We start from the raw sequence: 24,407 nt of genomic DNA on the forward strand, positions 1-24,407 counted from the left end.
GATATGCAAATTTGGCACTGATTTGCATATCTCCTTTCAAAAAAAGAACATGGTCTAGATGTACCTTAGGTGCGGTGCCTAAAATTGAAGGCTGCTGTAAGCCTCCGAGGCAAGCAAATCCACCTGGATGCACAGGACCCACTCAGTATAAGCAGGAGCTTTGTCACAGTAGGTAATACATGCATAGATCTCATAAGTCACATTCAATAAAGCTTTAACTAACAATCATTTTGATACATTTAGACCCTTATTTTATCTAATACCTACTGAAATAAAGCAACTAAAATAGAAGTGGAGTTAGGTGATTTACTCAGTTGCTGGTGGGTACCTCCACAAATGTTTTCCCTATGCCAAGGGTATGCAAGAGGAGAACACTATATTGTCTCTCTCAAAGATGCTCTGAGCCCTAGTCTACACTAGGGAGTTATTTTGAAATAACAAGCAGAGCATCCACACTACCAAACCTGTTATTTTGAAAGAACTCCTGCTTTCCATGAAGAATAACACTTATTTCAAAATATCATTAGTGTGGATGCTCAGCTGTTGCTACTTTGAAATAATTAGCTTCCAGAGGCCTCTCACAGCTGCCCTTGTGGCAGCTCTGACATTGACCTGACATCTCCAATGCTCCCCTTTTTCTGCAGAGCTTAAAGCAGCAGGCAGAAGGGAATGGGCTTGTGGCATGTGTGGGCATTTCACAGCCCTGTGCCGTACAGCACCCATCTGACCCCAGTGCTCCTTCTGAACCTTCCACAGCTGCCAGCACTCTGACAGCACCTTCAGCTGCCCCTGGCCAGGGACAAAAGAGGGCACCAGCCTGGACTGGTATGGAGATCCTGAACCTCACTGAGGTCTGGGGTGAGAAGACCAACATTCAGGATTTCCACACCAGTAAGAGAAATGCCGACATCTATGGCCAAATGGCAGCCAGCCTGGCCGAAAAGGGGCACATGTGGACCCTTGACCATGTCAGCATGATAAAGGCACTCCAGCAGTCCTACAACAAGGCCAGGGAGCAAAGTGGATGTTCTAAGACAGCTCCTCACATCTGCTGATATTACGAGAAGCTCAATGCCATCCTGGGCAGGCAGGGACTGTTCATTCCCCCACACACATTGTTGAGTCCAGTCAGGACATGCCCAGCATCAGCCTCCATCAGGGTGGGGAGGAGGAGGAGGAGGAGGCCAGTCAGGTCACCATGCCCACCAAGCAGGAGCTGGGCCTCACCCTGGAACCAGTCCCCTCCTCCCAGGATGCCTCTCAGGCCTTGGATGATCCTGGCAAAGGCACTTAAGGTGAGTTCTATAAACTTTCCCTATACACATGCAGAGGCAGGGGAGGGGCTGCATGCTTCTTGCTCTGCCTACCTGGCCCGGGGGTCGTACAACAGCCTGTGCACATGGAGCGCAGTCCAGAGCACTCAGCTCCATGATGCTCTCACACAGAAACCCCTCACTCCTTCTCAAAAGGTTCCTAGAGATGCCTGCTTTATTCCAGCCTCTGTGCTGGGACACCTTCCCATGACACTTCCCCCCACACTAGGAGGATAGTCTCCCCCTTGCTCTCACATAGTTTGTGGAACCACCACATAGGGGATGTTGCACTCACTCATGTCCAGGCAGGTGAGGATACTCCTGAACCTCCTCTTTAGGCAGCCGAAGGCACACTCCACAACAATGCGGTATCAGCTGAGCCTGGCATTGAAGCTCTCATTGGTGGGGTCCAGGCCGCCCATGTAGGGCTTCATCAGCCAGGAGAGCAAGTGTCAACAAGGATGCACATGGGCATGTCCATGTCCCTGACCCTGATGGTGCAGTTAGGGAATTAAGTGCTGGTGTGCATCTTCTGGGACAGGCAGGAGTTCTGGAAAATGTGGGTATTATGCGCCTTCTCCGACCAGCTAACATTAATGTCCATGAAGCATCCCTTGTGGTCCACCAGGGCATGCAGCACCATAGAGAAGTATCCCTTTTTGTTTATATAGTCCGCGGCACGGCGGTTGGGAGCCAGGATGGGGATGTGTCTATGGCCCCCCTGCAGGTGGGGAAGCCCATGGCGGCAAAGACATCCACAATGGGGTTGATGTTGCCCAGAGTGAAGAACCTGTGCAGCAATATGGTGATGGCCTTGACCACCTGAATGAGCATGGCCCCATGCCAAACTGGTTCCTGATACAGCAGTAGCTGTTCGGCTACTTCCAGAGGGCAATGGTGATGCGCTTCTGCACGGGGATGGTGGGTTGCAGTCAGGTGTCCTGTCATCTAAGGGAAGGGGAGAGCCACTTGCAGAGCTCCAGGAAGGTGGCCTTCTGCATGTGGAAGTTCTGGAGCCACTGCTGATCATCTCATCACTGCAGGATGATGCTATCCCACAAGTAGGAACTGGTATCCCTCTGCGAGAAGCAGTGTTCCACGGTGTCCAGGGGATTGAGGATCATTTGCTGCGGAAGAAGCACCAGGACCTGGGTGAAGTGGTCCTCCGGTTGGGGCTGGTCATTGTCCTGCTGGAGCAGCACATGGGAAGTCTGCATGAACTATGCCATGGGGTGCAGCATGAGGCCCGTAAGCCTGGCACTGCTTTGCAGCAGCTCCGGCTCCATGATGTGAGTGCTGTGGTGTCTGCAAGGGCTACCAGAGCACATGGTCTGAGTTTGGTGTCCCATGAGGGGGTAGGCACTGAAGTGGCATGTGAGATGCAGCTGTAGAGAGGAGCCCTTGTAAGCACGTGTCTCAGCTAGCCTCAGCAAGCAGCCACAGGAAGTGTCCACCCTCCTGGTGTCCTCCCCAGAATGCTTCCGGGGGGCTTTAAATCCGACGCAGGTTGCAATCAGTGTGGACGTGCTATTTTGAAATAATTCTGAGCTATTTCAATGCTGCTTTGTTGCACTATTTGAAAAATTATTATTTTGGGAGTTTTATTTCAAAATAAGTTATTTTGAAATACTTTCCTAATGGAGACATACCCTAAATGTAATGCTTCTAGAGTGACCTATAAGCCTCCAGTCATCAATGACTGATGTTGTCTCTTTCCTAGGATAAGTATGATGCAAAGTTGCAAAAATATTCACCATACTTTGGGGATGTCAGCTTCACAGTGACTGGAGGTAGGCCAAAGTTGTTCACACAGATTTGGTTATCTCCATTATAAATCTTTATAGTTTAATTTGTTATCTTGCCTCTAGGTGGTGTTCATGTCTGAGTATTCTGGTATAACTGTAGTGTAAGTTTAATTCAATAATCACATAGGACATTGTGAGTAATAATTTCAATCAGATGGTATCAGTTAACAATTCGCTGCCTCTACACTGACTCTTGGGTTGGAAAGAAGTCTCCCATTACTACTCTGGCAGCAGTGCCACTCCACAGGTAGTAGCAACAGAATGGGAGCATTGGTATAGACAGGGCATAGGTATATTTACCACTATGTCATCTAACCCACCTCTGAGCAATGTTAGATGGACACAAAGGTAAACACAGCTATGTTCTATCTCTAGTAGCATTAGAACTAGTGTGTAGTTGCATTGATGCTAGAACAGCAATGGAGATTTCTCTATAGTCAGGGCCGCTGAGTGCTTCCACTATGTGAACAGAAACAAAATACAACTCTGGTGCTTTCCTGCATAGGGTGTGTGTCACACTTCTGCAGAATATTTCATACTTCAAAGGAAGGCCACTGCATTCCACTGATGTAAAGAAGTTATGCTAGAAAACACAAGGAAGGGAAAAATGGCCACACCAAGTTCTGTGTATGATCTGTCCTCTCTTCACTTGTCTTGTTTGTATCTTTGAATTTTAAGCCTTTTGATAATAGAATCTGTGATCTGTCTGCTCTAAACACCTACTGCCAGTATAATCAGGAAGGTGCTACAGGCAAGGCATTTTCCATGATGTATCTCTAACTCTCAAATGTGATTTCCTTCTTGATACAACAGTCTGAGCCTCTTGACTAGTGGGACTCCCTACAAGCTTTATCTGTTTTTAAAAGTTTCCCAAAAAGGGGTGAACTAGGAATTTGCAGGGTGGGTTTAAAGAGCTATTTGTATTTACAAATCCAAAGACGAGAGTTCTGTGGTTTGATTTACACTGTATGATCAATTTATGTTTCAATGTACATCAGCTTCAAGGCAAAAGACTTTAAAAATCTAACTACATGTTACACAGAAGGTTGGGCAGTCACCCCGCCCCCATCGGCTACTGGGTGTGTCAGCTAGCTCCCATTCAGATTAAAAAAGTAACAATTAAATGCCCCTTTGATAAGTGATAGTGGAAACAATGTAAAACCACCATCCAAGGACTTGACTGCATGCCAGCCTTGGCAGTGGCTGGGGCATTTGGTTCCCTGGGTTTCTCATGGGTCCGATAAATGTAGGAGTAGGAGATTGGCTTGATTACAGCTGTGTGTTTGTGTGGGAGAGAAGCAGCAGAAACACCAGAGAAGCTGACAGGAGTAGGAGATTGATTTGATTACAGTTGAGTGTCTGTGTGGGAGAGAAGCAGCAGAAATTCCAGAGAAGCTGATACAGAACCAGCAGAAAGTCAAGGGCATATAGCTGGAGATGCACTTGCAGCATGACCCTGAGAAAAGTGTGAGTACTTTTGAGTAAAGTACTGTCTGGAAAGAGGCTTGGGAATGTGAGCAAAGAAATTTTCTTTTCCTGTTTGATTCCTACTGTGTTGAGGGAAACAGAACTATCTATTCATTCTTTGTAAACAAACAGAATTGTATTAAAAAATCTGACTCTGTCATCAATTTAGCCTCCTAATGGAAATAACCACAAGGCCCTGTTCAAAAGGAGTAACAATATTGTAAGTGAAATGCAAGCCCCATTCAAGCCAATGGGAGTTTTGCTATTGATTTCAGTATGGTCCAGATTTCACACACAGCAATCTAGGTTTTCATAGACAGTATCAGTGAAAATGCTTAATATATCATAAATGAATAGTCTAATTTAATTGAAAGGAATTCACTAAAATCATTAACTTGGCCTAGAACCTCTATGTGCACTTGATAGTGTATGCAAGTTCTGTGTTCTTTAGTTTATAATTCTGCCCACAGTACCACGGTATTATTAGTGTCACCACGGCCCCAAATTGAGATGATAGTTAAGGGACAGTAAAGCAATTCCATTATCAATCCATTTTTCTAGAGGTTTGTAATTTAGTTGTGGCGAGTTGCTACAACCTGAACTCTAAGTTACATATTCTAGCACTGTATCATTCAACAAAAATTCTATTAAAAAACACTAGGGAGGGGACTGAGTATAAAAGATAAATGGTATTGGAACAGGAGTCTAGGAGCAGAAAATAATTTGTTTGAATCTGACTTAGTTTGGTAGTATCTGAAAGTTGTTCCCATCTAATGGTTGTTCAGTGGCCTGTATAAAATGAGTTAATGGTCTTAGTCCAGGTATCCACATCACAAAAACCACCACAACTTATACCAGTTAAAACCCTTGGTAGCCTTAGCGGGGAGGTAAAGGAACAAATTAGCATAAAGATTATAACAATCTCCTGTCACAGAGCTGGGGGCCCTCCAGATCTGGAATGAGATACATCAGCTGTTTGGGATTGAGGAGTGGTAACTGGCAGCAAGTGGAGAAGCTTGCAATATGGCTACCTACACAGTAATTACTATGCACAGATAAAAAGAGGACTTTGGACTCCAAGGCTGTTAGTCATTTTGGCCTCTTTCAGGAGAACTAAATTAATTTAAACATTAAAACAAGAAAAACAATTCTCCTCCCTCCATTTTAAATGATACATACCTTCAGATTACACGATGGAATTTATTTGTACTTTGATGCATGAAAAGCCAGTCCTATATAGTTCCACACTATGAGAGGGCTTTATGTCTCAGCCAGAAGAGCAAGGGAATTCCTAAATTAAGCTACCCACTATCCTTAATGCTTTATTGAGCCAAGCATAATGTAACATGTTACACTCATCCACGTGCTGTCAGATTCTCTGAGTAACATTACTCGGGTAACCTCTGCTTTGAAGTTTCTACTCTGGCTGGATTAAACCAAAGGTGAATTTCACAGGCTAATTTATTATAGCTGACACCAAGAAAGCAGCTATTTTGGTTGAAACTTTACCTCAACTGAGGTCAATAGAAAAACTCCAATTATTTCAATGAGGCCAGGATTTCACCCTTTGTTACGCTGTATGGCATACATATGCTGGGAACAGCATATAGTGTTCATATAGAGACTATTCTTAGCCGATGACTGTAATGCTAAGGGTCTATTTTCATGCTATGCAAGTGTAGGATCACATATGTGCCACTCCTGCAGTATATTTTCCATAATTTTAAGATATCTAGAACTAAGTGGACTGAGCTACCTTTCAGATTATAGATTTGCTTTTACATTGTCCAACTACAGCAAAAGTGGGCAATAATTTTTGATGGGGGGGCCACTCCAAGATTCTGGTAAGTGATCAGGAGCTGCATTTTTCTATAGCGTGGGTGTGGGGTCTGGGTTGGAGGTTGGGTACAGAAGGGAACTGGGGAGCAGAAGAGTGTGAGGTTTGATAGGGAGTGGTGGGGCAGAGCCTAGGAGTGTAGGCTCAGGGAGGGGGTATGAGTGCAGGAGAGATTCTGTTCTGGGGGAGGGATATAAGAGGGAGTGCAGAGCCTGGGAGGGAGCTGTGACCTGGGGGAGGAGGGAATACAGAAAGTTTGGGTGGTGATCTGGGTCAGGGAGTTAGGGAGAAGGAAGAGCTGGGGAGCCACTAACCTAGGTGGCTCCTGGCCAGCAGTCCTGCAGGACTCCTAGGCAGGCTTCCTGCCACAGTCCCAGGTTGCTCAAAACTGCTGGCTGCTCCCTGTGGCACTCTGCTCTGGGGAAAGAAGGGGAATTTGCGTGGTACTCAACCCACAGCACCATTTCTCAGCTCCTATTGGCCAGTTTCTGTGGAGAGATTGTGCTGTGAGTGGCGGGGCAGCACACAAAGTTTCCTCCTCCCCCAGAGCAGAGAGCCATAGGGAGCAGCCAGCTGCTTAAAGCTGCAAGGGGCTGCTATGTGCCTGAGGGCTCCAGCAGAACTTGCTCACCCTGAACAGGAGCATGATGTTGTATGTGATGACAATTTTCATTTCTCTTTCTCTCCCTAAAAATATTTTTCCTGCGGGATGACAGAGTGATGTCTCCCCCCTTCCCTTTCCCCAGTGCTCGGAGGGAGCGAGGGAGGGGACCCAGGGCTGCTGCCTCCCCTGGTGGCTGGGGCGAGAGCGTTGGGGATGGCGAGGCCTTGGCCTGTACCCCTCTTCCGGTGACTGGGGGGAGAGAGCTGGGCCTGGTGTGGTCTCGGCTCTCCCTGGTGGCCAGGGGCAGGGAGCCAGGGATAGCGTGGCCTCGGCCCTCACCAACATTTAAGCTTCTATAATGTCAGTCACCATCACCTCTTTAGTCAATGTTTTATCTTTAATCAATCACAGTAATTGATAAACATGTAATCATGATAACATTTATTTAGTCATTTACATTGATTTACTGGGCCTCACTTACACTCTAGGTCCATGGTGTCCAACCAGTTCTGAAGCAGTAGCCACTATAGCGAATTAGCCACATTATTCTGAAAATGTAAATCTAGTGGCTATTGCTATAGTGAACTAGCCACACTCAACCGACCAAATAGCCATATCTGGCTAGTGGCTAGTGTGTTGGACACCACAGCTCTAGGTTTTATATAAAAGAGGCTTTTCAATATGTTTATAAATCAGAGTGACCAAACAAGGGTTGTAACAATTGATCTTAATAAAGAAAGACTGCTCAAAACTTTCCAGCTGCAAACAATATTTTCCCAAATTGCCCAATTAATCGGCCCTTTCCTCAGAAAGGGCCTAGAAAGGCAGGCTACGTCTACATTGGCCCCTTTTCCGGAAGGGGCATGTTAATTTCAGCGATCGTAATAGGGAAATCCGCGGGGGATTTAAATATCCCCCGCGGCATTTAAATAAAAATGTCCGCCGCTTTTTTCCGGCTTTTAGAAAAGCCGGAAAAGAGCGTCTACACTGGCCCCGATCCTCCGGAAAAAGCGCCCTTTTCCGGAGGATCTTATTCCTACTTCAAAGGAATAAGAATAAGATCCTCTGGAAAAGGAATAAGATCCTCTGGAAAAGGGCGCTTTTTCCGGAGGATCGGGGCCAGTGTAGACGCTCTTTTCCGGCTTTTCTAAAAGCCGGAAAAAAGCGGCGGACATTTTTATTTAAATGCCGCGGGGGATATTTAAATCCCCCGCGGATTTCCCTATTACGATCGCTGAAATTAACATGCCCCTTCCGGAAAAGGGGCCAATGTAGACGAGCCCGTAATGTTCAGAAGTTCAATAAATGTGTTAATGGAGAATTAATATTAAGGGCAAGAATACAGCTCACCATGGGCCTTATCTAGTGCCTGCTGAAGTCAATGGAAACCCATCCATCCATTTATTTCAATGGGTGTTGGATCAGGCTCCAAGATATTTTGAAAATATCTGCTGCCTAATAAACATTTAACAGATACAGGGCCAGAATCTCCACTGGGATTACCTGTTTACATAATACAAGCTTTGTTCTTCATGAGAAACCATTTATCCGAAACTGGTGGGATTATACTCACACCCATTTCTTTTGTGACAAAAAACTTGGCAATGACTAGGCAACTGGTGTGCTGTGATCTCTTACTTACCTTGCTGATTGGTACTGACATATGATGTTCTTACACTTCCCCTGCTTGTTGCACCTACCTTTTGTCTCTTTTATACATGGATTGAAATGCCATCTATTTGTTTTGTGTATATACAGCACTTAGCAGGGTGGAGATTTGGTACATGGCAGGAGTTTCTAAGTGCTTCAGTAACACAAGTAATAAATAAATAAATCATAATAAATCACTTGGCACAGCAACCAAAAAACTGCCAGTAAGAAAACCTCAAAGGTGTCATATCTTGTAAGAGGTCATGTGAGTTCTGACATTTTGGGTCTCACCTCATTGTTTACTTTCAACATTGCTCTCTATTCATTGCTTTTTACTCTCCATTTTATTACTAGCATTGCTAGGAAGGAAAATTCCTATTCTCTCACACACCTCCTATTTGAAGTACACAAAATAAGGGCTATTTTTAGTTCATTCAACAAATATATATGCAGGCTACAGCAGCATCTACTACCTTGAGCCAGATTTTTATTTGTCTTCTGTTCAGATGTATAATATTCCCCACTAAATATGAGCCTCTACTGCCATAGCAGACTGTGGATGGGGTCACTTTCTTTCCTTTCCTCATTCTATACAGTCAGATGGCATGCGTAGGAATTTGTGAAATATTTATTTGTGTTTCATAGTGTGGCAGGGTCAGGCCAGGGAGCTGCTGCAGAGAGGGAATAAGGCAGCCCCAAAGGGTAAAAAACCCTGTAAGTAGAAGCAGAGAGCTGCAGGCCAATTAGATGCAGCTAGGAGGGAGCTGACTCAGGCAGATTGGGGCCAGCTGACACCTCTGCTGGCTGACTGAGGGCCTTTAAAAGCCTCAGCAGCTGGAAGCTGGGTGTGAGAGGATGAAAGGGAGGTGGTGGAGAGACAGAGGTTTGAGAGAACCATCTGCAACAGCATTAGGTGGAGGCAGCTAGGGAGGGAGTCTGAGGAGGTGTGGCTGGGTTCCCTACCACAGAGACCTGCTGCAAACCCCAAACTCTGGGGTTAGGAGTGAGAGACCAGCCCAGTGGTGGCCTGAGTAAGAGGGGCCCTTGCCACACATGGTGTCAGGAGTGGGATAATTGGCTGAGAGGCCTCACAGTGAGTCTAAATCCGGTCAAGGTAACCCCCTGTAAAAAGAGAAGTACATTTGGAGGACCTGGTGAAGGCGCTGGTGCAGGCCACGGCTGCCTAACAGGAGGCTACCCGGGTGCAAGCGGCCGCCCAGCAGGAGTCGGCACGGCTCCAGCAAGAAACCAACCAGTTGTTAATGGGCCAGGTAGCCCAGGACAGGGCCACCCTGCAGGAGATGGTGAACCAGCTGAAAGCCCTGGCAGTCCAGGTATGTGGTCAAGATGGGGCCTGACCGTTATGGGCCAATTACTACTTACAAAAAATGACAGGAGATGATGATGTGGAGGCCTATGTGTTTGCCTTTGAAAGGACAGCTTTGTGGGAGGCCTGGCCTCAAGCCCAGTGGACCAGTATTTTAGCCCTTTTTCTGAGCAGGGAGGCCCAGAAGGCGTACCTCGACATGGCAGAGGAAGCTGCATCCAGCTACCCTCAGTTGAAAGCTGAGATCCTGGCACAGGCGGGGGTCACAGTTGTGGTGAGAGCCTAGAGATTCCACAAGTGGAAATATCGAGATGACCGAGCACCCAGAACTCAATTGTTTGATCTGGTCCATCTGACCCAGAGGTGGCTGCGGCCCAATATCCGCAGCCCCAAGAAGATTATCAAGATGATCGTCCTCGACAGGTATATGAGAGGGTTACCTCCAGACCTTCGGGAGTGGGTTGGCCAGAATGACCTTGCAACATTTGATGAGCTGGTGGCTCCTGTGGCGTGATGGTTGGCTGCTAAGGAACTTTCCTGGGGTCGAGGTGCATTGGAACAGGAGGTCCCCTTCGCCCCAAGGACCTGTGCCACTGAAACTCGAGCGCAGGCAGAGAGAAAGCAGGTGGAAGATCGACCAGAGCTTGCAAAGGTACTTGGGGGCTAGGCTGGAGAGGGCCAGGGGGCAAGTCCCCACAGCCCCGGTTATAGGTGTTATGCCTGTGGGGAGATAAGGCATATAGTGGCTCAGTGCCCCAACTTAGAAGAGCCTATGCAGTGTGACATGGGGAACCTTGTAGGTGTAACAATGGGCCCCCATCAGTATACCCGGTCCATGGAAATGAACAGGGTGGAAACCACTGCACTAGTAGATTCCGGGAGTGCAGTTACGTTGGTCTCAGGGAAGCTAGTAGGGCAGGGCCAGCTGACCTAAACCAAACGCACTGGAATATCATGTCATAGGGCGAGACTTCCCCGGGTTTAATGAACTGCTGCCACGGGACTGGGTGGAAGAGGATAGCTCCCTCCAGGCCTTCCATGAATTTTCCCAGGATCTGTTCTGGGTGCCCAGGGAACCCCAGAAGACCCGGCGGGAGAGGAGGGCAGCTAAAAAGTTGAGGACAAAGGTTTTGGCCCAAAATCAGAAGCAGGCGCTGGCAGCGGGGGAAAGCCTACCCACAGGGCCGGCCTTAAGCCGATTCGACCGATTTGGCCGAATCGGGCACTGCTCCTAAGTCGGCTGCTCCCGCTTGCCTGCGCACGCTGCCGGCTGCTGCTGCCATGCACGGGCATTTGCAGGTGGGCGGGGAGATGCCCAGGCATGATGTGACATCATCATGGCCTGGGATTTTTAAAACTGAAAACTGCAGGTGGCTTGGATTCGGACTTGTAGAAGGCAGAAGGTAAGGGCAGAAGGTAAGGGAGGGGGAAAACTATGGGAGAGGGGTGGGAGGCGCAGTCAGCTCTCAGCCACCTGCAGCCCAGGGAATGGCGACTCACCCTGAGCATGTGCAGCCGGGGCGCAGAGCAGCTCCGCGGGGAGTGGTCAAAGCAGGCGGGGTTGCACTTCCCCCACGGGGCCCCAGGCCACTTGCAGAGGCGGGCCCAGCCCAGCCCCTAGTTGCCGTCTCTTACCTGAGGGGCTCCAGCACCAGGCTCTGGAGGCTGAGGCCACGCGCGGAACCGGCTGCTAGCACGGCCACCACCTGTGGCAGCTTGAGCAGCAGCAGCGTACTCCAGCCTCCAGCTGGCCAGGTCAGCGCCAGCCGTGCTTCCTTTGCACGTGCTGCCCGGCCCGGCGTGGCCCGTCTCTTCTGCTGGCAGCCGCGGGGCTGGCCCAAGCTCAGCTGCATGGGGAGGCAGGCTGTGCAAACCCGGAACGGGAGCGCTGGGGAGGGGCGGGGGACACTGGTGGTGGGGAACTTTGGCTCCCAGCCCAACAGGGATGATGTGGGGGGAGGGGCTGTGCTGGCCCCAGCACAGGTGTGCATGGGAGCTTGCAGGGGGGGGGGGGGAAGAGAGGAGTGGGAGAGGAAGGGACTTGTGGAGGGGGGAAGGGGTGGGAGAGGCTTGACTGCTTCAGTCCCGTTGATGGGCCTCAGCCTTTCCTTCCACTCCCCTGCTTTGCAATGGGGCTGTAGACTCTGGGGGAGAGGGATGGAGGCAGGCAGAGGTGTCTCCCTGCAGCAGATGTAGACACGTCTCTGTAGGTTGCAGGCATCAATTGCCAGATCCTTGCTTGGAGGGATTTCCCTGCTGATCCTCTCCTAAGGCTTTCAATTAGCCAAGGGATTGTAGGTCGCAGGCATCCACCGCTGTCTCCTATTCTGTAAAATATACCCCTTTTGTGTATGGGAACTTTCTATAGATATGTAACACCAGGCCGAATTTGGCTTCTGTAGGGGGCTAGGCTTTGATGAATTGCTTAGGCTCCACAGCAATTGCTTACTTAAGTCTCTCGGGTAACAGCTTAACAACTTGATATTTATAATATATGGCGCAATGTATCGAAACGTGTGTGTGTGGGGGGGGGGGGTAGGTTTTTTTTTCTTTGCTCAACAAAAAATCTTGGGTGGTGGTGGGCCCTGCCAAAACTGTTCGAATTGGGCCCTGCACTTCTTAAAGCTGGCCCTGCCTACTCAACTACTAGGGCAGAAACCTCAGGACACGATGAGCTTGAGGCAGGACCCAACTCATCAGGAGAGGAAACTGAAGTAGGCTCCCTGGAGCTTGAACAGGTTGGATCCCCAAGTGAGACTTTTCGGTAGGATCAAGCCAATGACCCAATATATCAAAATGTCGGTAAGGATGTGGTTGAAGTTAATGGGGTCCCAGTGGAGGGAAGGAACAAACGCACTGGGCCCTACTATATAATTAAAGGGGATCTACTATATAGAGTAGCTTGTACACGGGACCAAGAGGTGGAACAACTCTTGGTACTTCAAAAGCATGAGAGGGCAGTACTGGAATTAGCACACAGTCATTTATTTGGAGGACATCTCAGGTGGATAAGACCCTGGACCGCATTCTCTGGAGGTTCTTTTGGCCAGGGGTATATGTGGAAGTCCACAGATATTGTGCTTCTAGCCTTGAGTGTCAATTACATGGGCCCCACTAGTACCCCATCCATCACTGAAGTCCCCTTTGAGCGAATTTCTATCGATATAATAGGCCCATTAGAGAAGTCTGCACGGGGCCATCAGAGTATTCTAGTTGTGGTGGACTATGCCACCCAGTACCCAGAGGCGGTGCCCCTACGCAATACCCTGTCCAAGACAATTGCTAGGGAACTAATTCAATTTTTTTTTCTAGGATAGGGATACCCAAAGATATTCTAACGGACCAAGGGACACCCTTTGTGTCCAAGCTTATGAAGGACTTATGTACCATGCGCCGCATACATGCCCTGAGGACATCAGTTTATCATACCCAAACAGACGGTCCTGTTGAACAGTTTAATAGGACCCTGAAAAACATGCTCAGAAAGTGGTAAGCCAGGATGGCAAAGATTGGGATACGCTGCTGCCATACCTCATGTTCACAGTAAGGGAAGTTCCCCAAGCTTCTACTGGCTTCTCCCCATTTGAGCTTTTATATGGCTGTAACCCACGGGGCATACTGGACCTTGCCAAGGAGGTCTGGGAGGAACAACCCAACCAGATAAGGGACAGGATAGCCAGTCACCCCCCATAGTGTGGGAACATTTAGAAAAGGCGCAGGAGGCCCAAAAAGCCTATTACAACAGGTGAGCAACAACCCGGAAGTTCCAGGTGGGAGACTGGGTGATGGTGCTAGTGCCAACAGCAGAAAGTAAGCTCCTAGCCAAGTGGAACAACAGTGAAGCAACAGAAGCAGTTGGAGAGGTAAACTATAAGGTTCACCAGCCTGACCAGCGAAAGCCTGAGCAAATATATCACATCAACCTGTTGAAACCCTGGCAAGACAGAGAAGTGTTATTGGTTGCTTTGAGGTCACCACCCCAAGGGGAAAGCCCACAAAGGCAGGTGGGAATATCTCCCAAGCTGACTCCGGATCAAAAGGCAGAAGTAGCTGACGTGATTGAGCGAAGCCATGATGTGTTTGACAGAACCTGGTAGAACTAAGAAGATTTACCATGACATCACAGATCCTGGGCTGAAGGTAAACATTAAGCCATACTGGATACCCGAGGCAAAACAAAGGGAGATCTGAGCTGAAGTTGAGAGAGTGCTGAAACTTGGAATAACTGAAGAGTCGCATAGCCAATGATCTAGTCCTATTGTTATAGTGTCCAAGGTGAATGGAAGCCTTTGGTTTTGCAATGACTTCAGAAAGTTAAATGGGGTATCCAAGTTCGACGCCTATCCTATGCCACGGGTAGATGAACTCATTGACCCAACTGGGCAAGGCCCGATTTCTATCCACCTTTGACTTGACCAAGGGCTACTGGCAGATCCCTCTATCACCAGGAGCCAAGGAAAAGACAGCCTTTTAAACTCCAGAGGGTCTCTTTCAGTATATGGTCCTCCCTTTTGGCTTGCATGGGGCTCCTGCAACGTTCCAAAGGCTTATGGACAAGCTATTGTGGCCACATGCCAAGTACATGGCTGTCTATTTGGACCATGTTGTTGTCCAGAGTCCTGACTGGGACACACACTTTAAGAAAGTAAAGGCGGTGTTGGAGACTCTAAAGAAAGCGGGACTTACGGCGAACCCTGCAAAGTGTACAATTGGGCTGGCCAAGGCCAAGTATCTCAGGTATATTATGGAAAGGGGTGTAGTGAGGCTCCAACTCAACAAAGTGGATGCGATACAAAAGTGGCTCTGACCAATCTGAAAGAAACAGGTCAGGGCATTCTTGGGATTGGTTGTATATTACCATAGATTCATTCCCAACTTCGTTTCCAGGGCCTGCCCTTTGACCGACCTGACTAGAGCTTGTGGTCCTGACACTGTAAAATGGACCACAGCAGAAGAAGAAGCTTTTAAATCAAGACGGCCCTCTGCAGTGATCCAGTTCTCATAGCCCCAGATTTTAAGAAGGAGTTTATCCTGCAGACCGATGCCTCAGAAGTAAGGCTAGGGGCCGTATTGTACAAATGGTTGAGGAAGCGGAGCACCCACTCCTGACACCTCTGCTGGCTGACTGAGGGCCTTTAAAAGCCTCAGCAGTTGGAAGCTGGGTGTGAGAGGACGGAAGGGAGGTGGTGGAGAGAGAAAGAGGTTTGAGAGAATAGTCTGCAACAGCATTAGGTGGAGGCAGCTAGGGAGGGAGTCTGAGGAGGTGTGGCTGGGCTCCCTACCACAGAGACCTGCTGCGAACCCCAAACTCTGGGGTTAGGAGTGAGAGACCAGCCCAGTGGTGGCCCGGGTAAGAGCGGCCCTTGCCACAATGGTCACACACGGTATTACCAACTTCTTCTGTTTTAAATAAGATTTAGATGGTTGGAAATAACAGAAAAATCCTCAGACAGCTGTTGAATGTTTTTTTTTTTCTTCCTGTCCATTCTTTCTGTTGCAGGATTCAGGCAGTGTCTCTTGTAATGACACACAACCTCTTGCTTGGCATCTAGAAGTAACATGAGTTTTGGGCACCTTATACAGTATGTATGTAACTTAGCTATGCCAACAAGACACATCTGTTGGTTATGCAGTGTTATTTTTTTAAGGACTCTGTACTGACCTGCATGAGGAACTGTTCCTTTAGAGGAGTGATATGAGATGGATGCATGGATGAACACTTCTTCAGTTCTATGAATAATTCTGTGGTTTACATCTTCAAAGTACAGGCAGTCCCCGGGTTACATACAAGATAGGGACTGTAGGTTTGTTCTTAAGTTGAATCTGTATGTAAGTCGGAACTGGCGTCCAGATTCAGCCGCTGCTGAAACTGATCAGTTTCAACAGTGGCTGAATCGGGACGCCAGTTCTGACTTACATACAGATTCAACTTAAGAACCCCAGGCATCCCCAAGTCAGCTGCTGCTGAAACTGATCAGCGGCTGATTCCAGGAAGCCCGGGGCAGGGGCTTCCTGTAGTCAGCCACTGGTCAGTTTCAGCAGCGGCTGACTTGGGGACGCCTGGGGCAGAGCAGCTGGGGTGCTGCTGGGTTGGTCCAGTAGCGCCCAGAGCAGCGCTACGGGACCAACTGGCAGCGCCCCAGCTGCTGTACCACAGGCGTCTGGAGCAAAGCCGCGGAGCACGGGGGCAGCGGGACAGCCCAGACGCGCCGTGGCTGTCCTGCTGCCCTCGGGCTCCGCGGCTTTGCTCTGCTTTGCTCCCCGTCCCCTGGTCTACAGACCAGGGGGACGGGGAGCAAAGTGGCGGAACACGTGGGCAGCGGACAGCCCAGAGCAAAGCCCCGGAGCACGCGGGCAGCGGACAGCCAGACGTAAGTCGGATCCGCGTAACTCGGGGACTGCCTGTATTATTTAATGAATAAACCTAGAGTAGGGATTCTCACACTGCTGCTGGTATGGCGTTGCTTTCAGAATTGATCACTGAGCTAACAGCCGCTGCTCTCCAGCAGTTCAGCTCTGAGGGCAGCACAGAAATAAGGGAGGCAATATCACGATTCCTTCCCCCCCTCCCCCCCAAAAAATAACCTGCCTCTGGTGGGGAAGTGGGACAATGCGATCTTTCACACAAAGAACAAATATTGAATAAGGATGTTAGATATTGGGTAACTGAATAGTTGAGTAACCAAATTCATTCTTATCAGTTACTCAAATATTCTATAGTCCTTGGGAGTGGGACTGGCAACCAGTGCACTTTGGCTCCACTCCTGGGGAGCCCCCTACCACTCCATGCTGCTACCTCTGTATTAAGGATGGCAGGAGGCTCCCGGGGTGTAGTGTATCAGATAAAGTAGTGTGGGGTGGCAGCATCCCCTATACACTCTGCCTCCCACAGAGCAGCCTTAGTCCTCAGCGAGCCTGGGCCTGCCATGGACAGAGGCTGCTCCAGCGGCAGCCCCTGTCTGTACAGGGGTCCGAGCTCCCCACAGACAGAGGCTGCTCCATCTCCCTTGTCTGTGGGGAACTCAGACCTCCCTGCGGACAGGGGCTGCTGCCAAGGACCTGCCTCTGTCTGCAGCAGGCCCAGGCTCGCTGGGGACTGAGGCTGCTCTGTGGGAGGTGGAGCAGCCTCTGTCCACAGGGAGCTTGGGCCTGCCACTTAGAGGCAGCCTCCACCCCACACTATTGCCTCTGACAGAGGCAACAGTGGGGGAAAGGGCAAGCAGCATCGCAGAGCCAGCTCCCCGCAGCACCAGCTCCTACTCCCCACCCCCTCTTGCTGCCTCTGATACGGGGCGGAGGAGGAAATGTGTATAGTGTTCAAGATTAACCAATAAACCTAGGCTTATTGGTTAATTGTATATAGTCAACTACATGTTATCCTTAGTACTGAAAGCAACTGTTTATTAGTGAGAATGTGACAGTGAGATTTGGATCACAGGACTTGTCTCTTCACTACACACACACACACACACACACACACACACACACACACACACACACACACTACACACACACACACACACACACACACACACACACACACACACACACACACACACACACTGTCTCTCTCTCTGTCTCTGTCTCCAGGCATGTTAGATGCCCTGCACTCATCTGGGTATCCTGATGCAGCTTTCATTTGTGTTTCCCTCACTAACATTAGTACTTCACCCACAGAGACTGTGTGTCTTATTGGCCAAATTCTTTGGTCAATAACTACTCTTATAAAGAATAGTGATAGAAATGTAGCCGTGTTAGTCTGGGGTAGTTGAAGCAAAATGCAGGACAATGTAGCACTTTAAAGACTAACAAGATGGTTTATTAGATGATGAGCTTTCGTGGGCCAGACCCACTTCCTCAGATCAAATAGTGGAAGAAAGTAGTCACAACCATATATACCAAAGGATACAATTTAAAAAAATGAACAAATATGAAAAGGACAAATCACATTGCAGAACAGGAGGGGGATGCGGGGGGGGGGGGGGGGGAAGGAAGGAAGGTAAGTGTCTGTGAATTGATGATATTAGAGGTAGGGAGAGTGGGATGTTTGTGAGTTAATGGTATTAGAGGTGATAATTGGGGAAACTGTCTTGGTAATGGGTGAGATAGTTCAAATGTTTGTTAAGTCCTTGTTGGCAAGTGTCGAATTTTAACATGAATGACAGTTCAGAGGATTCCCTTTCAAGTGCAGATGTAAAAGGTCTTATAAAGACTTATTTTCTATTTAACCAGCAGCCTTTCTCAAACTTGTAATCTGTGATCAGTTTCCAGTAACTTTTAAATAAAAGAGAGCGTGCTCTTTCTCCACCTCCTGCCCTGTTCATTCTGGTTTCTGGGAGGAGTCCTGTCTGTATTTTGTCAATGATCACAGCACTTTCTGGCTTCCTGATTTCTTTTCTGGCTTCTTCCAGTATTTCTCTTCCTTTTTATTGGAAAATGTTTATTTAGTCATCTGTTCTCCATCAGCCTTTGTGGCCTATGAGGCATAACACTCAGTTAATTATTTTAGTAATCTCTAATGTTCTTGTCAATGTATTACCCAAGCCAAGTTTCTTTCCTCGGCTGGGCCTGATGGATTTTGTGCTTTAAATAATTTTTGTAATTCAACCCATCTTGTGCAATGTTTCCTTTATTATTTTGCTTTTCTTAATGTTTTTATCCCCATCCCAATCCATAATGACCCTAATCTCACTCAATATTTATGTTTCTGTTGATTACATTATCCCAATATGAGAGAGCTCACAGTAAGTGGAAGTGCAGACAGAGACAAACTACATCAGCAAGTATTGTGACTCAGGGTATGGCTAGACTATTGGAAAAAGATACGCAAAATGCAGAGTGTATTTTGCATAAGAGGTATTTCTGAAATTTGGCCCATCTAGACTGGGCCAAACTTCGAAAAAAAACCCTCTTCAAAAGTCCTCTTCTTCCTCGTAGAATGAAGAATATAGGGGCTTCCGAAAGAGCGTACTTGCTCTTCCGCAAAAAAAGTGGAAGAGCAAATGTGTTCCCTGGATGTGGCTGAGGTTTTTTTGGAATACCAGAGGTATCCTGAAACCCCCTGCAGTCTAGCTGTACCCTCAGTGAGACAAGCTAGCAGGATGAGTTAAGAGCAGCTATACAAGCCTGCACCAGTGCTTATGCTCAGGACCGTGCACTGACGGCTATTGTACTTGCCCCTTGCATGTGTGTATGAGGGAGAAGACATCTTTACCCAACCACCATTTCAACACCCATCTAAGGACCAGTAAAAACCCTGCTCTCTCTATTTTTTTCCTTTTGGGCCCCTGCATCACAGGCTATATTATAATTTTCACTAATTTTTTTTCCTATCAGTTACCCCATCTGCTTATATAAGGGGGCTATTTCAAAATTTTTTGCTGGTGTTCTACAATTGTTGGTGTGTTGGCCTCTATTCTTACAAATTGTTTTATATTAGGGTTGAATGAAAAAAAAATCATAACTTGTTCTTTTGACAGAAAACGCATTTTAAAACTACTACTTTTTTGCAGGAAATGTTTGCATTCTGCAAAGAAATTCAGTTTGTTCAGCTGAAAATTTCCAGGGAAAATACGCTCTTTCTATTTTGTGCAAGCTCTAGTTTACATTCTCTTAGCCAATACTCTTGTGAGCCTATTGATCAGATGTAGAGTAACAGTCCTGTTGGAAATTAATCTATTTAAGAGACAGTCTCAGTGCCACAGGAACTGAAAAATCTTCTACTTGCATTTTTATTTAGTCATATATCCAGGTTCCTACTCTGCTGTTGTGATTCTTGGCCATGAGGATTTATAGTGCTGATATTACTCTAAAGCAGAGCTACTCAACATGCGGCCTGTGGTGTGGTTTGGGTTTACATGGGGCTCAACACAGGGCCTGTGGGTGGGATCCTTTGAACATGGCCTCCACTGGGACCACACTCCACAATGGCAAGGCATCTATCAGGCAAGGTGAGCACTGAAAGACGCAAGGGCATGGACTGGCTGGAACAAATGGATATAGGGTGTCAGCATTTCTAGCCTCCAGGGAGGAGGTGCCAGGAGCGCTGGGGCATTGTGGGAAATGCTGGCTGCTTAGCCTGGTGGGCAGAGCCTGAGAGGTGCTGACTGGCTCACACTGGCCATGTTTGGGTCTAGCACCACGGCTTAAGGCTTAATCTTTTTATTCATGCCCATCAGTGTGAAAGACGCTATTTGCATGTATATGCAACCACACTGAAGTTGTGGCACTCGGCATGTGCTGTGAGTATTACTGCAGCCTCCATGGCTTCCAAAGTTGAGTAGCCCAGCTCTAAAGTAATATCCTATGGTCCTGAGTATATCTACCTGATAGAGAGAACAGAATTTCCTAAATTTATTTCCAAATTCCATATGCCTACAGATATGGTATGATCCCTCTTAAAGTAATGAGAAAAAATTGCATCACATAGTATCCTTCTCTGTTAAATTAGAGGGCTAATAATGCCAACTTCTATTTTCTCAATCTGGTGTGTCCACAGAGTGGTGAAACATTTGGGATACATGTTAGTGCAAAAGACTAAATAAGAAACAATGGGACAATTTGTAGTTCACGTACATAGGGCACAGAACTTCAGATGTTTTTACAAGATAAAGCCTCTTTTTGATAAATGTCAACAGCAATATTCAAAAAAGGACATGTGTAAAGGTACTCCACTTTAGTTTGAGTTCAGAGCCCGGTTTTGAGTGGGATAGCGGTGTTCTACTGGACGGGACAGTATCTCAGACAATTAGAACAACGAGAAGTCCTGTAGCACCTTAGATTAACAGATACATTGGAGCATAAGCTTTTGTGGGCAAAGACCCACTCCATCAGATGCATGCATCTGACAAAGTGGGTCTTTGCCCACGAAAGCTTATGTTCCAATATATCTGTTCGTCTATAAGGTGCCACAGGTCTCCTCGTTCTTGCAGATTCAGACTAACACGGCTAACCCTCTGATACTTGTCAGACAATTAGGATATTTGTATTTGCCATTGTAGAGTCTAAGACATTCACTTATCTTTCTCTAGCTAGCTAAGCAGTTGTACAGCCTCATTTTTTGGGGAGTAATGTTAGTTCTAACCAAGGGGTTAGGTTCGAACTAATGCGTCCTGGTGCGCACTTTCACTTTCGAAACAGCTGTTGATCGGTGTAATGTGCTGGCAAGATCATGCTAATGAAGTATGGGATATTTAAATACCCGCTTCACTGACTATTTTGAATGCCTACATTTGCATCCCTAGTTCGAATTAGGGTGCAAGTGTAGACATACCCTATGAACTTACATTTTCTTGAGGGAGAAGAATCAAAAAAACAACCAACCAACCAAGAAATGCAATTTGTTATTTCAAACATTTTCATTTCTTATCTGGCTATATAGCTGTGCCACTGACCTTAGGTACTACATTTGAAAACATAAGTGCATATGTACATACACCTTAATCTTCATGTTATGCTATCTCCTGTGCTGTGGCAGCTGGACATTAATTAAAGGCCTGGCCCTTGGGCAAGACAAGCGAGGCGGTTGCCTTGGGCCCTGTACATTCAGGGCCCTGCACTGCCTAGCTCCTGGCCCCACCTACCCGGCTGCTCACTCAGGGCCCCGCAATGCCCTGCTCCTGCCCCCGCCCACCTGGCTCAGCCACGCTGCCTTGGGCTCCGCACACTGGCTGGGCCTGGTGGAGTCAAGAGTAATGGGTGTGCTATGGCATGTTGTATGTGTAATAGTAGTGATTAGGTATCTAAAAGCAAGGCAGAAAATAACTGAGGTAAGTCAGAGCTACACTGAACAGTACATAGAGGAGAGGACCCTCCACTCTAGCCAGGATAAAAGGATAATATAGTCACTTATCACTCAGTTCTAAAAAGCCCTTACAACATTGCCATATGGACTGTACTTAGTTTTCTCATAGTATTGTCACATTTCAAAAAAGTAGCCTCTGATTACATCCAGGTGTCTGTGGCACAAGGAGTAATCTCTATTATTGTGTTCTGAACATATCTTTAGATTTCTGAAGTCAAGTTTCCTGCCAATATATTTTTCTTACAACTCTTCTTCCCCCAAACTAACATAAAAGATATGTCTAGACTGCATCCCATTGTCGGCAGAGGGATGCAGATTAGGCAGGTCGACACTGCAAATGAAGCGGGGATTTAAATATCCCATGCATAATTTGCATAAAAATGGCCACTGTTTTTGCCGACTCAGCACTTTGTCGGCAAAAAGAGGCAGTCTAGAGGGGGATCTGTCAAGAAAGAAAGCCTTTTTCGACAGATCCTGTAAGTCTCCTTATTTGCCTAATTTGCATCCCTCTGCCGACAGAGAGATGCAGTCTAGACATACCCAAAAATGAAAGAGCAGCCCTACTGGGTCAGACTAATGGTCTTTCTAGCCCAGTATCCTGTCACTAACAGAAACCAGTGCCAGGCACTTCATAGGGAATGATCAGAACAAGGCAATTTCAAGTGATCCACTCTGTCATCCAGGCCTAACTTCTGGCAATTGGAGACTCCCAGAGCATGGAGGTGTTTCCCAGCCACATTTCTTCACCTACATTAGCATTTCAAAGATGCAAGCACCACAGCTCCATGGTCAACTGGATACCACGTGAAACCAGATGTAACCAATCAGGCAGCAGAAGAAATAATAATAAAGTAAAATACTTTAAAAAAGAAAGCAAGTACTGTGCTATGTCTGTATTTAATCTTAAAGAGCACATCTGGGCTGCCAGCCTCTACCCCACTTCCAATTCCCAGCAGATGCTGGGGCTGCCAGGCCTACGCACCCAGAGACAACACAGGAGGAACATACTGGGATCTATGCAGCTTTCACTTTGCCCCTTACCTGGCTGGTAAGTGGACACATTGTTTTTATCCCACTCTCCCATCACCTATACACACTTGCCTACCAGAGGGAAAGCTTGCAAACTCATGCTGGGTCTGACTTGGTTGCTCAGGTTCTGCTGAATCCTGGTTTGGAGTGTCAGCTGGTATATCTAAAGCCCTAACTGCAGTGTGGTAACCTCAGACCTCATATAAATGAGAAACAGAGTAGAGAAGTACAGTTGCATGGGTCTCAATAAGTATGCATGGTGTAAGGCAGAATCAGGCCCAGAAAGGAGTTGATGTCATTGAAGATATCATGTGAGGTGAGGAATAAAGAAGCATATTTTTTTCTCGCTTTTTTATAACGAAAATTGTACTCGTATTTAGCAATAAAAGAGGATATTGTAACTTCTCACCTGAGATTCAGAGATCTGATCTTCCTCACTTCAGTTCTTCCCTTTCAGTGTTCACCTGGAATATAATGACAAGACAGAACAAAATAAGGGGTAGCAGTATTTTATTCCATTTGCCTTTTGATGTCAGACTCTTTTGAGGTTTTCTACATGAGGAAGGAAAGTGTTGTGCTGCTACTTGGTGCAGTTAGATGGGGCTAGTGCTCCTTAGTTAAGATTTTTATTGGTTAAGCTGAGTATACAAGCTGAACCCCATCAATTAGGGCTCTGGAAAAAGGGTACTTAATGTACAGTGCTTTATGTCATTGCTGTGAAAAAGAAATGCAGAGATTTGGCGGACCCTATCATTGATGCCATGTGACTCTAACAGATGCTATTGTTGCTGTAGCAAGAAGAAAGCCAAGGAAATGATCTAGTTTGCTGTTGCTTTGAATTTAGTTAAAGTTTACTTTTACATAAGAGTGCACTGAAGGTTTTTGGGCATTCTCAGAGGGTAAATAATCAATATCAAAGAAGCTGCATAATTATTGCCTATCAAAAGCTTCAGAGGGGTAGCCAAGTTAGTCTGTAACAAGAAAAACTTAAAAAATAACAAAATAGACTAGTAGGCACCTTAAAGACTAACAAAACATTGAGCTTTTCTGGGCACAACCCACTTCTTCAAATGACATGCCTAACAGCCATGCAAACATGGAATGTAAGCTACAGCTCTTCAGTCCAGCCTGAAGAATAAAGGTACAGGAAACCCCCAAGATGCGACCACCCGAGTTGTGACCCCCTGCACTTACAACCATTTTTGTAAGTGCAGAAAGGTCTGAAAACCCCCAACTTACGTCTTTGGCCTGCATTTATGACAACACACAACACCTATTGTAAATGAGAGTTTGGGTTATGACACCCCCAACTTGCAAAGCTTCCCCAGGAACTGATCGCATCGCAAGTCGGGGGTCCCCTGTATAGGCTGCCAGCCTGGCTACGTCTAGACTGTAAGCTTCTTTCAGAAGAAGCTTTTCCAGAAGAGATCTTCTGAAAAAACTTCTGAAAGAGTGTCCACACTGCCAAAGCACATCGAAAAAGCGATCTGCTTTTTCAAAAGATAGCATCCACACTGAATGGACACTATCTCACATTTAAACTGTGATTACAGTAGACTTCCGATAATCCGG

At 47.0% G+C, this 24,407-nt stretch overlaps 1 long non-coding RNA gene across 1 annotated transcript in view; it reads left to right on the forward strand.

Annotated features, from left to right (window-relative positions):
- The first annotated feature begins 4,329 nt into the window (after positions 1–4,329).
- LOC142831282 (uncharacterized) overlaps positions 4,330–24,407 on the forward strand; it is a 53,308-nt gene continuing 33,230 nt past the window's right edge. Inside the window, exon 1 of the long non-coding RNA XR_012906995.1 lies at positions 4,330–4,585. This is a non-coding gene — a long non-coding RNA (uncharacterized LOC142831282). The remainder of the gene's footprint in view (positions 4,586–24,407) is intronic.

This window comes from Pelodiscus sinensis, chromosome 13 (genome assembly GCF_049634645.1).
Source record: "Pelodiscus sinensis isolate JC-2024 chromosome 13, ASM4963464v1, whole genome shotgun sequence".
In the NCBI taxonomy this organism is placed as follows: Eukaryota; Metazoa; Chordata; order Testudines; family Trionychidae; genus Pelodiscus; species Pelodiscus sinensis.